This window comes from Pristis pectinata, chromosome 22 (assembly GCF_009764475.1).
Source record: "Pristis pectinata isolate sPriPec2 chromosome 22, sPriPec2.1.pri, whole genome shotgun sequence".
Lineage (NCBI taxonomy): Eukaryota > Metazoa > Chordata > Chondrichthyes > Rhinopristiformes > Pristidae > Pristis > Pristis pectinata.
This window is the reverse complement of record NC_067426.1, coordinates 23400255-23412585: the sequence shown is the minus strand read 5'-3', so window position 1 is coordinate 23412585 and position 12331 is coordinate 23400255. Positions and strand designations below refer to the sequence as shown.

General features: G+C 40.6%; 1 protein-coding gene across 1 annotated transcript in view; it reads right to left on the bottom strand.

Moving 5' to 3' along the window:
- The window catches only part of LOC127581698 (uncharacterized), a 58030-nt gene extending 46312 nt beyond the window's left edge, over positions 1–11718 (bottom strand). Inside the window, exon 1 of the mRNA XM_052036336.1 lies at positions 11586–11718. The gene's annotated coding sequence lies outside the window, so the exon portion shown is untranslated. The remainder of the gene's footprint in view (positions 1–11585) is intronic.
- Positions 11719–12331: the final 613 nt, after the last annotated feature.

Sequence of the window (12331 nt, the reverse complement as noted above, 5' to 3'; positions counted from 1 at the left end):
AACTCCCCCTCCATCACAGATATGTCAGTCCTCGGCCTCCTCCACTGCCAGGAGAATTCCAAGCACAAACTGGAGGAACAGCACCTCATTTTCCATCTTGGAACCTTGCAGCCTAACGGCATGAACATTGAATTCTCCCACTTTAGGTAATCCCCACCCCCCTTCCCCACATCCACCCCCCCCTCAACCCAACCCAACCAGGCTTCTTCTCTTCTTCCTTTACCTCGCCTCTTTTTTTTCTACCTATTTTTCCTCTCTCTCCTTACCTTTGACCCATCCCCAGGTGGATCTGCTCTACCCTCCTCCCCCGCACCTGTCTATCACTATCTCTTACCTGCATCTACCTATCACCACCTTGTGCCCACCCCGCCTCTCCCCTTTTGTCCACTTATCACTGCTCTGTTTCTCCCCCCTATATATTGTGCTTCCCCTTTTCCTATTTTCAGTCTTGAAGAAGGGTCCTGACCTGAAACGTTGACAGCCTGCTTCTCTCCACGGATGCTGCCTGCCCTGCTGAGTTCCTCCAGCATCATCGTGCTTTTCATCTATATTCCAGCATCTGCAGTCCTTTGTTTCTCAATGTGGTTGACTGTTAACTGGCCTCTAAAATGACTAAACAAACCTCTGATTTGTAACCCATTCACTGTGTTACTGATGCAAGGACAACGAGGGACGGGCAATAAATGCTGGCCTTACTGGTGATGCCCACAATCACAAAAAAAAGAAAAACGTTTCCTTTCTTGGCATTCCCAGGTTACCCCAGGTTCAATCCTGACCTTTAATGTTATCTGTGTGGAGTTTACATGTTGTTTCTGTGAGTGCATGGGATCCCTCCCCCAGGCGACCCACTTTCCAACCACATCCTAAAGACCTGCAGGTTGGTAGGTTAGGTGGCCATTGTAAATTGCCCCAAGTGGGAAGGTAAGTGGTAGAATCTGGGGGTAGCTGATGGGAATGTGGGAAGAATGAAATGGGATAAGTGCAGGATTAGTGTCAATGGGTAGTTGATGGTAGCTGCAGACTCAGTGGGACAAAGGCCCTGTTTCCATGCTGTCTGACTCTAGTATCTGTAGCTGAGAAGTCTAGTCCATACACTCTCCCTTATTCATAACTGTGTTAACTTGTAGCAACCCAAATAAGGTTTGGCATTCACTGTGTGGTGGCCTGAGACATCCATATCCTACAACAAAACTACAGCTGTACATTTATACAGGCTGATCTGCTCATTGGTATAACTGAAGGTCACCCCTAGGTTACAGCAGGGTTCTCTTCCTGTGGACAGAATAGCACAGCCCCAGAATGAAGGGACGTCCCTATAGGACTGAGATGTGGAGGAATTTCTTCAGCCAGAGGGTGGTGAATCTGTGGAATTTGTTGCCACAGAGGACTGTGGAGGCTAAGTCATTGGGTGTATTCAAGGCAGAGATTGATAAGTTCTTGATTGGTAAGTGGGTTAAGGGTTATGGGAGAAGTTGGGAGAACGGGGCTGAAAAAAAATCAGCCATGGTTGAATGTGGAGCAGTCTAGATGGGCCAAATGGCCTAATTCTGCTCCTATATCTTCTGGTCTAATTGTTCATAACCTGAACAGTTCGTGTCAGAGATGTGGCCGTGAACCGCGTTCCCGGTGGCAGAAGATGCCTGAAGCCCCTCAGCAGCCAGCAGATCCTCCCACCGGTCTCCCAAATGCTTGTTCATAAGTACGGGCTGTACATATGTTGGGCGTTCGTAAGTTGGGGAGGATCCGTACCATAAATCCTGGAAATAGCAGCGTTTGTAGAGAGGGAAACAGGGTCAGAGTGGATGAAACCTGAAATTTTAGCTTGGTTTCTCACTCCACAACTGATGTTTAACGTGCTATGCATTCCCTGCATTTCATTTCATTATTTCCAATTTCCAGTCGCCTCAGAATTTTGCTTTCCTTCATTGGATCAGTTTAGTGAACCGGGGTGGGGAGGGGGAAAGGCCACAGAGACTACCTCTAAAGTATGTAATCCACAACTGGATCAGAGGGGCATAATATTTAGCAAATCTTTTTTTAAAAGCATACGTTGAATGACACAGAGTCCCTGAGCCATGACATAACAACTGCAGAGACCAGTTGCATCTCATTTCATGAGAAAATTGTTCCAATTAGCAGAAATTACGAAGTCCGCTACATCTGCTTACTATCCTCAGGGAAAAACAATGACTGATCAATTTAACCAGATCTAATGAATTAGATGGTTAGAATGCACTCAAACCAATTTTGCTTGATGTATTACTTCTGTGTCAGCTTGAGTGTAACTTGTTGAGTTCACGCTTGTTAATGGATGAGAATCTTGGTTGGCTTATTGCATAATGTGTTAACAACCGAGGTTACTATAAGATTGCTGCTTTGTAAAACAAGGTAACCTTAAAACTTATGGAGACACTGCCATATCAGGGATAGGATGCTCAAGAACAGCTTTTATTAATATAGCACCTTGAATATAATTCATTATCCTATGCTGTTTGATAGAAGCTCTGGATTAAAACAGCAGTTTGCCTTGTACAACAAAACTACAACTATACATTTATAGAGGCAATACAATTAGTAAATCGGTTTATTGTTGTCACATGCACCGAATAAAGTGAAAAGCACAGTGAGGTGGTATAATTGAAGAGATCATTAGACACTTTCCTGCTTTCAAGCTAAGTAAAACATCTTACGCTTTACCAGAAGGGCCTAGGTCTGTGATGGGTTGAGCTATCTCAGCCATTATCGGAGTTGAAACATTAGAGTTGGTGCCAACTTCCCTCAGCTCTGTATGGGGAATCAGTTGATGTTCTTGCTTCTGTTCATAGACCAGCAAGATGTTGAATACGAATAGCTTATTCAAATATCTAAAATTACGTATGAATGTTGGGACATTTGGATGAAGGAAATGGAACTGTAGCCCAGATTAGCAGCTCCCTAGGAACAGAAGCAGTCCAAATAAAAATTGGAGGGTTGGCTAATAATTGGTTGACTTGTTAAAGATCATTAAAACATATGACTTCTATGGCTTGTTCAAGCCTTATTAATTGGGGAAATCAGCTTCAGTTCAAATGCACAGTATAGTTTACGTTACGGGTTGTTTGTGCAATAAAAATATCAGAGGTTGTTTACTGTACAGTGCATTAAGATTACTCAAGCCCAGATGGAACTCGGCTTATATTTTTCCCTCCTGAATCCTCTGAGAATTTCAGTTGCTGTGAAGCTGCTGTGAGTACAATAGAGTGAAAAATATGATATCACCACTCATGGCAGCAATAACAGGTCACAGGAGGCCTGAGGACAAACTCACTCACTAAAGCAATCACCACAGCAGCCCGATTACAACTCTTCCTCTTGTGCAGGTGCATTTTTAAACTGATTGAGGAGTCAGACCTGGACTCCACTCCTTACCTCTGATAGGCATGAATACCCTTCCTTTCAATTACAAAACTTATACTGAGCTACTCAAAAGCTCTGAGTACCAGTCCCAAATTGAACAGTGAATTTTAAAAATCTCCTACGGTTAACATTTAAAATGTTCCCTTTTTTTTCAGGCATTTGAACTTTAATTATTGACACTTCACGTGTTATTTAACAATACCTTTGTTCAAAGGTTAAAAAAAATAGAGGAAACACACTGGGGACTAATAGTTTATGAAAAATAAACCACTAACTGGCACTCATGGGTAATATGGCCCCAAAAGAAGAGCTTTGTTTTCCATAAAGCACTGGTCCCAAAATAATTCCTATTTATATAAAAATTATGTTTTTTTAAGTAATTTAGAATGCCACTTTTTTGATGTATGAATTACTCTGGAGGGATTCACTGGGGAACAAAGCTTGTGGTCCTAAAGGTACGTCAAACATTCATTTGAACCTAGAATTTATGAATAAAGGTGACATTTTCTCCCTTACAATGTCTTTTGAGTCCCAGGTTGAAGAACAAGGATGATATTTCCTCTATTTCTATGGGTGATTTGATGGAGTGGTTTCCAATGTCATGTAAAAGACAGAACTGAAGCCATTTCGTTGGGCAATATTTAACCACAAAAACACCTGTTGTTTTTGTTACGAATGGTGGGTGTGTGATAGATTGCACAGAGTCCCTGCACAAGAAAATATTCCATTGGTAGCTTTTGGGAAATATTAACCATTGGGCGTGAACCATTCCAAACATCACACAACATTGTGCAAAGAAATGGCTGAAAAGTAATTACCTCTCACTAAAAGTAGTAAGTAATTAACATGAGGAGAGCCTTAATAAACTCAAAACTGGTTTTCCAGCAAATCTTCTCGACAAAACAATGTAACATTCAGATCAGGATTTTCATAAAATAGGACTAAAAACCAAAGTAAGTGTTACCACAATTCACTGAGCCACACAAGTCGGAACCAACAGCCCAACAGAATTGGACTTTTACTATTTTTACTCCTGAGTGGTGTAAATTTTGACCCTGTATGAGAGTGTAGAACAGATAATAGCAAATTAACAGATTATTTTGACATTCAAATCTGTGCAGTATATAAAATTATCACAATTGTCAAGATAACAGATTCTCTGTTTTATATAATTTATGTGACATTTTGCAAAATGTATTATCATGAGGGGTTGTGGAACATAGGAGATTTTTTTTAAAGTGAGAAATGAGTGAATACAAAGATGGAAAAGTAGATGAGTAGAGAGGCATCCTCTTTTGGCTAAACTCGCAAGATCATGTTGAACTCAAATTTTGGATTTTCAGATTTCATTTGCAGAATTCAATGTTTATACATCACATGCTTAGTGCTCTGCAGCAGAAAGTAAATTTCTGGCCCCGGGTCCTTCTCTTGTATTTCTCCAATTTCCAAGCTTCCTGTAGTAAAGTTAGAGCACAGTTCTACACGTTTGTATCTTTCTGGTATCTCACATATAAAGATAGATAATGCTGCCCAGATTTTTTTAATTGGCAATACTTAAACACCATTGGCATTCTACTTAAAAGAACATGGACTAAGAGATCTGAAAGTTATTGGCAGTGGGTTATTGAACCAAGGAAGTCAAAATAAGACATGGCCCCCAGCTGATGCCAGAAGTGAATTTGTGAGAGCCATCACAAAAAGACAATCAGATATAGGGGCCATGCTTGAAGTGAGCTGTTCACATAGACTGGATATTAAACACAAACCTATCATGACATTTGTTCAGTACCACATGGTCTTGTGCTTTTAATTCTTGACTTAAAAATTTTCTGAAGTATATAATGATAGAACTAATGCTTACCACCGCTGTGAATCTGATCCCCTTCCTTACGCTAATATCCACTTCTGTTGCCCATCCCATTCAATCCAACATATTGAAATACGGCTGTCAATGTTTTGGGCCAGGATCCTGGTCCTGACCCAAAACATTGACCACCTGCTTTTCTCCATGGATGCTGCCTGGCCTGCTGAGTTCCTCCAGCATCATAGTGTTTTTCATCCAGATTCCAGCATCTGCAGTCCTTTGTTTCTCTTGAAATTCGGTGCTTTAAACATTAACACTGAAGCATTTGCAGTTCCGTTCTCTGGAGGTGTTAATGCATTTTTTAAAATCAAATTAGCACCTTGGGAAACTAGAAGACAAGTGCTTTTCAAATAACCACTTCAGGGCTGGCTATAACTGCCTCCGCAGAGAACAACTGTCCCCTCCCCCTCTTCTCTCTTTACTGGCTACCTTCCCAGATGCAGAGTCTTTACCTGAAATGTCAACAATTCTTCCCCCCCCCCCCCCCCCCCCCATAGACGCTGCTCTACTCGCTGAGTTCCTCCCGCAGTTTTGCTTTTGTTCCAGATTCCAGCATCTGCAGTCTCTTGTGTCTCCATTGCTGGATGGTGTCTGATTCAAATGGTGTTATGTCACTTGCGTACTGCTCCCTTTCTGCTGGTCCTTTCCATGTCTGACCCAGAAAACCTGGAGATGGGCAATTGTAGAGTTCACATGGAAGGTCAAATAGTACGCAAAACCAGTGTTTTAGGACTCTGCAACTTTAAGTATTCATTGCTTAGAGACCATTAGAGCTATAATTCTCCTGCAGAACCATTAAAATTACTCCAGTCTGCCCTTGGCTTTCAAATGACTTTTTCCTAAATCAACCCCACCCACACCTCTGCACCCTCTCCCACCCCCATTAAAGTTCTAATTTCCAGATGGCTCCATATCGATCTGCCTAATTCCTAATCTCCCCAGCTGGTTAATTGTCTCTGAATCTTACCTTAATACTAAAAGTTTGTTGGCTGCAAGCAGATGAAACCAAGGCCTTAAAATGGCTAAGGCTACACAGCAATTTCAAGGCCACACAGAGGACAAGCTCTTATTGTTTATTCTCCAGTGTGCACCTGAAATGGAAGTGATCCTTTTACTTGGTAATATTACTGATGGTCAAAGAGTCTAAACTTCAGGACACCTGGCTCCTATTGAAGTGTTCGCAATACCTGCATCAACTTGCAATTGTATGGCAGCTAGAGCACAAGAAATGACTCAAACAGGTACAAAGAAAACAGTCAGTCAGTCAGAAGAAAAAGGTTAGCAGGGCGACTGAAGGCTACATAGAAGAAATTTATGTGAGGACTTCTAGTTCGAAGTTAATGTCGCCAATGCTTCTGTATCAAAACTGAATGCATAGAATGCTGGAGGTAGGAGAATGGATCATTCATGATGAGATATAGGGCTGCTGGAGAATGTTAGTTAATTGTGAAGCATGTTTTGGAACTTTCTGTGGGACAGAATCCAAGAAATAGTTGTATACATGGAGGAATGTATTGAGGATCTGGGACCAACAAGGAGAGTTCTGGGGTTGGAGTTAACTCTGGAAGAGACCCAAATGGTCAAACTTTCCTGCAGTGAAGGTCCTGAGGGAGAGGGAAAGGTGGAGGTGACAAACATTGCCAGGATAAAGTAAGTGGTTTTATTCATGAATGGGACGGAACGTAGAAAGCTCAGCTCAGGTTCAAACTGAACACCATGAGGATGGATGGTTTGGTTCAGCCTCACCCCACGGTAAGGGAGGAGCAAAGGTATCAGTGACAGAGTTCAAAAGTTTGTAACCGGGCCTGATGTTGTCACCTTTCCAATGTTGAAGTCAATGAAACTGACTATCAGAAATGGAGTATAACCCTGCTGTATTGCATATTTGGTGTGTCTTCTACTCCTGATGTCAAACAGGCATAGTGACATGACATGTGACAGCTGGACAACAATGGCAGTAGAGAGATGTAGGTCTAAAAATTCATCCCCAGTCTTTAATGCTAAGTACATTTTATGGTAACATCAGTGTGTTGTATTCTTCCTCCTGATCCGTTTCATAGAAATCAATGGCATGAATTTTACAGACAGTGTTAATACATGGTTGCCACTACATACTTGTTCAGTGCGACTGCCTAAAGTCCATGACTGGATAATTTCAGGAAGGCATACCTGTCCTATCCTATCCACTAACCAGAGTCCTTGCCCTCCCATCTCCCAATATCACCCACCCAACTAAAACTGGCAATTCGTTATTTAGGAAATGTAAGGGAAATATTTATCACCTGATTCTAATGTAATCTCCCTGGCCACACATAGACTGGACTGCATAAAATGTATCTCATTGAACTTGCTGTCTGTTTAAGCACAAACCTGGAAAACAATTTACTCAACAGAAGGATTCTTTCAAAAAATGTATTAGAGTCAACTTATTTTTGTCCATACAACTTAGGACATGGAGGTTTCTCTGCCACACAAAGGAAAGGGCAAAGTCAGTCAGCTCTTGGTAGTTTCTCCTTCCTTCTGTTGGCCACTGTATCTTCCTAATTGTGATTAGTTTAGAACTAGCCTCAGGAATTCAAAAGCATTTTGACCTCAGAAGGATATATCAATTACACACATCGTAACCCTTGCAACAGAAAATTGAGCTGCAATGCATTATGAGGTATAATGCTTCATATCTTTAATGAATTCTCAAGGTGTGGATGTCAAAGGCAATTACAACATTTATAGCCCATTCCTAGTTATTCTAATAAAGTGTTTGTGGGGTTTCTTCTTGAATTATTAGCATTGATTGGTTGAGTGGGTCACTGCAGCTTACAGGAAGTAGAGAGGGACTGAAGTCACAGAGATATCAGTCCCTCCAGAAAGAATACATGCATTTGTTGGGTCTTTATTACAAAAGGAATCTTTATGGTTAATTTTACTGACCACAGATGTTTATAGAATTGCCCCTTATAAAAATAAAACATGTTCCAACACAGAATGAACTACAGTGTGGAGATTTATTGTTATATTCAATACAGCTGTATTCTCGTAAAGTTAAAATGCAGTAACACCATGTCATTAAATAGGAACTAGATGTTAGCAGGCAGTTTTAATTGCTTATTGGTACCTCTCTGGAATGTTAGTGCAACAGATAGGATTCTGAATGACAAACCAAGGACTACAAAGAACTATGAGAAACCAAGGACTACATAGTTGCTATGACATTTGGACTTGCAATCTTGAGGCCGAGATATGGGTTGAAATCCCACCGTTGCACATGAAAAGCTAAAACTAAAAATGGCCCTGAAACAACCTGGTTGTTTTAGAAAATCCATCTGTTCATTAAAGTCCTTTAAGTAATGGAACTTTACCTGGTCTCCAGAAGTACAGAAATGCAGTTGATACTTAACTGCCTTCTGAAATGACCCAAGCAATTCATTCAAATTAATATCACAAATCAGTAATATAGCTACTGCCAGACAGATCATTCATCATCCACCAAGGCACTGGACATAAGAACGATGGACCCAGCCCAGCTACAAAGTCCTCCTCAATAATATCTGGGAACATCTGTCCCATTTGTGCTATACAAGTGTGACAAAGTGTCCTGCTTCTCCTTGACACTGCTTTCAGATTCATTGCCATTGTATCTGTTCAAATAAAGGCAAGGAAGCCACCCACGACCCACTCTTAGCTGACAGTTCATTACCCTTCCATGCTGAATACTATATGGATGAAAAATTTTAGACAAAAGTACAGAATCTTCTCTGGGAAAAGAACTTTAATGTCCACATCCAAGAGTGGCTCAGTAATATCAAAAGTGACCAAAGTGGCCAAGATCAGAATTCAGAATTCAAGATCAGAAGTGGCCTCATTATTCTGCCTATTGCAGAAACAACTCCCCAATAAAGTATTGATAACAGTAGTTCTTGGGGGGGGGGGTCACTTGAACTGCCCCATTAAGGACAAGAGAGTTGGTGAGCAGGTGGGCATCCTGCACTGAGTGCATTACTTCCTGACTCCATGTGCAAGGCACAAGTCAGGCATATAGTAGAATATTCTCCACTTAACCAGATAGGTGGAGCTTCAACTCAAGCCTGACACTAACCAGCTCAACACAATCGTTTTGATTGGCATATCATTCACCACTTTAAGGGGTCACCCTGTCAGTATGCCAAGGGTACAGTGTGTACCATCTACAGAGTGCACTGCACCAAATCACAAAGACTTCTTTGACAGCACATTTCAAACCTTCTTCCATTCAGGATAAGGGCAGAAGGTTTGGGAATATGGAAATTCCACCACCTCCAAATACTGCACCATCCTGAGGTGGAACTATATCAACATCATTTCAATGCTGTTTGGCCAAATCTCCTTACCTAGCAGTGCTAAAATTTACCTTCACCCACTGGACTGCAGCAGGTCAAGAAGGAAGCTCACTACCATTTACTCAAAGGATGTTAATCCTGCGAATGGGATCTCTCTTCTCTTTGCGGCAGGTGGTGTAATATTCCAGTTAACTTTGTGTGTGTCTGTGTCTGTGTGTGTTTATATGTGAATGTGTCTATATGCATCTGTGTGTGTCAGGGTAGTGATAGGAGTGAAGCAGACCCAGCAAATGTGCTCATTTATTGTTAGAAGCCAACTACTTCACTATTTTTTTCCAAGACTTGAAATTTGCTTTCTTCATCTGGGATAATCTGTTCCAAATTCCAGCTCCTTCTGAATTGCTTTGCAAAACAGCTTTGTTACAACAGTGCTTATCAAATTCTGAGAACAAATAAAAACCTATCTATGAGATTTCCAGTTTATTTGAACAGCTTGTCCTCCAATAACCACCATCTCTTGAATACACATTATGGTAAGTCAAATGTCCTACCCTGATTTTTGATTTCTCAACTATCACCAATACATTTTCACATCATTGCAGAAAGAACAAAAATACTTCAAAGCTCTGAGGTGCTGTGGAACATTCAGAAAATGATTATGCAAGCCATTTCCTAATTTTCATTGAGTTTATTGCAAAGAAAGATATTGAACTTCTGGTTGTGCTTTAGATAATTTCTGGCATTATTGTCCTGTAAAACAGTTCATAAAAAGAATGGTAAAGGAAGGATCCTTCATTAATTCCAGTCTCATTTTCCATTTCTTAGAAAAGAATCTTTACTACCTGTCACCCTTGTCTACATGATGATGCCTTGCAGATTGGAACCTTGCTGATGTTCAGTAATGACCAGCAGATGTGAACAATCTACTTTGAAGTGAAATCTTAATTTTGACTTTCTAATTCTCCCCATGTCAGTGGCTTTCTGACGGAATAGTGCCTCACTGTCATTCTTCACCTTTCCAAATACCTTCCAATTAAACAGGGATCAACAGCTCAATGAAAGGAACCTGCAGTAATGCTGATCTGCATTGCAAATGTTATTTTAATTAATATGTGCAGATGCAAGGGAACACATTCCAGAAAACTGTCAAGTAATTCTTTAACAGTGTTGCTGAAAAACTGGCTGGAAAATTATGCAATCAATACTAGAGGGCTGATGAGAAAAACAGTTTTGTGGTGAGCCATTATTACCTGGAAAACACAGCAGAAGCCGATTTCACTGTGACTTTCAATAAAGAACTGTATATATGTATTAATCCACGATTAGATCTCACTGACTGGCCAGATGGATTACATCACTTTTGAACATCATTCATAGACATTGCCTTATAAATGAGAACATAGACAGAGAGTGTTTCATCACATCAGTATTGTAATGAAGCACGTCTGTCATCTGCAAATACAGCTTAGATGAAAGATCCAACACTAATTTTGATATCAAGTCAGAAGAGACTGAAGCAATTTAGGCTGTGATTTATCTTCATACAAAGAATACAGCATTTACAACAGTTATGAGATTAATAGCCAGAACAACAGATAGCCAAGAGATTTGAATTACACTTCAGGAGGGAAGTGATTCTTTAAACTCCATTAATTTACGAACAACCTAATTTCCCACTACCCATTAGTTGAGAAGGATCTGCAGTTACTTCAAACAAAATCCTTTTTTATTTGTTTATCTGTTCAATGAAATAAAGAGCAGAGGTGAATTGCAGCATCTGGAAGCCCCTCTTGCCAGACACACCCAGATCCCTTCACTCTCTGCCCTACTGACCAGAACTTTCAACAACTATAACCAAATATCTGTGCCCCTGTAATGAACTAAGAGAGGCCACAAACTGTGAAAGTGAGGTTCGGCATCACAAGGCTGCAATTCAACAAAGCAAATCTCCCTCTTGCCAAAGTATCATTTGGTTTAAAATGTGCACAAAATAAAGAATTTCATTAACTTACCCTTGTGTTCTTTAAACAAGTCAGTAGCTGGAGGTTTCAGTGCAAATCACAGTGAACTATTGAAAATGAGTTAAGCCTACAAGCTTTGGCGTGCTGCAGGTGTGCCTTGTGGAGGCAGAATGGCTGAGAGTCGTTCAGGTAATTTTTCCCCTGCCTCTTTGGTGTCAGACAAGCGAATCTAATTTAACAGAAGTACAGGAAGTTCTCACCTGCAGCTCAGAGCAATTAAGCTGCACCCTCTGATTGGTGTTCACCTTATATTAGTGACGGGGATGGTTCAACCACTGCAGTGTTAGAAAAATAAATCCACTATTTGATTCACTGAATTTTAAAACTGCAGTTTCATGGAAGAGGCAGGGAAAGTATGACTACGATGTAGCAAAAGTATATAATTAATAAGGAAGAAAGCATAACAGGCAGAGTAATCCAGGAGGATAAGATTATCTGCTTTACAAATCTAAAGAACAAGATCATAGGTGAATGATTTTGCATATTCCCTGACTCCACAGTGATTATAGTGTGCTCCAGGCAGTTTCAATTCCAAGGCTTCAAGTCTGTTTTAGGAACCATTGTTCTTCAGACGAATAACTTTTCTCTGTATTGCAACACTGTGGAACTCCCTTATTTTCTTTTTTTCAGCTTCTCCTCCCATAGCTTCCCACCATTTAAAGTTCACATTGTGTAGGTCAGAAATTGTATTAGGTAAATTCATTTATTCGACCCTATGAGATCCAATTGCAGTTTTA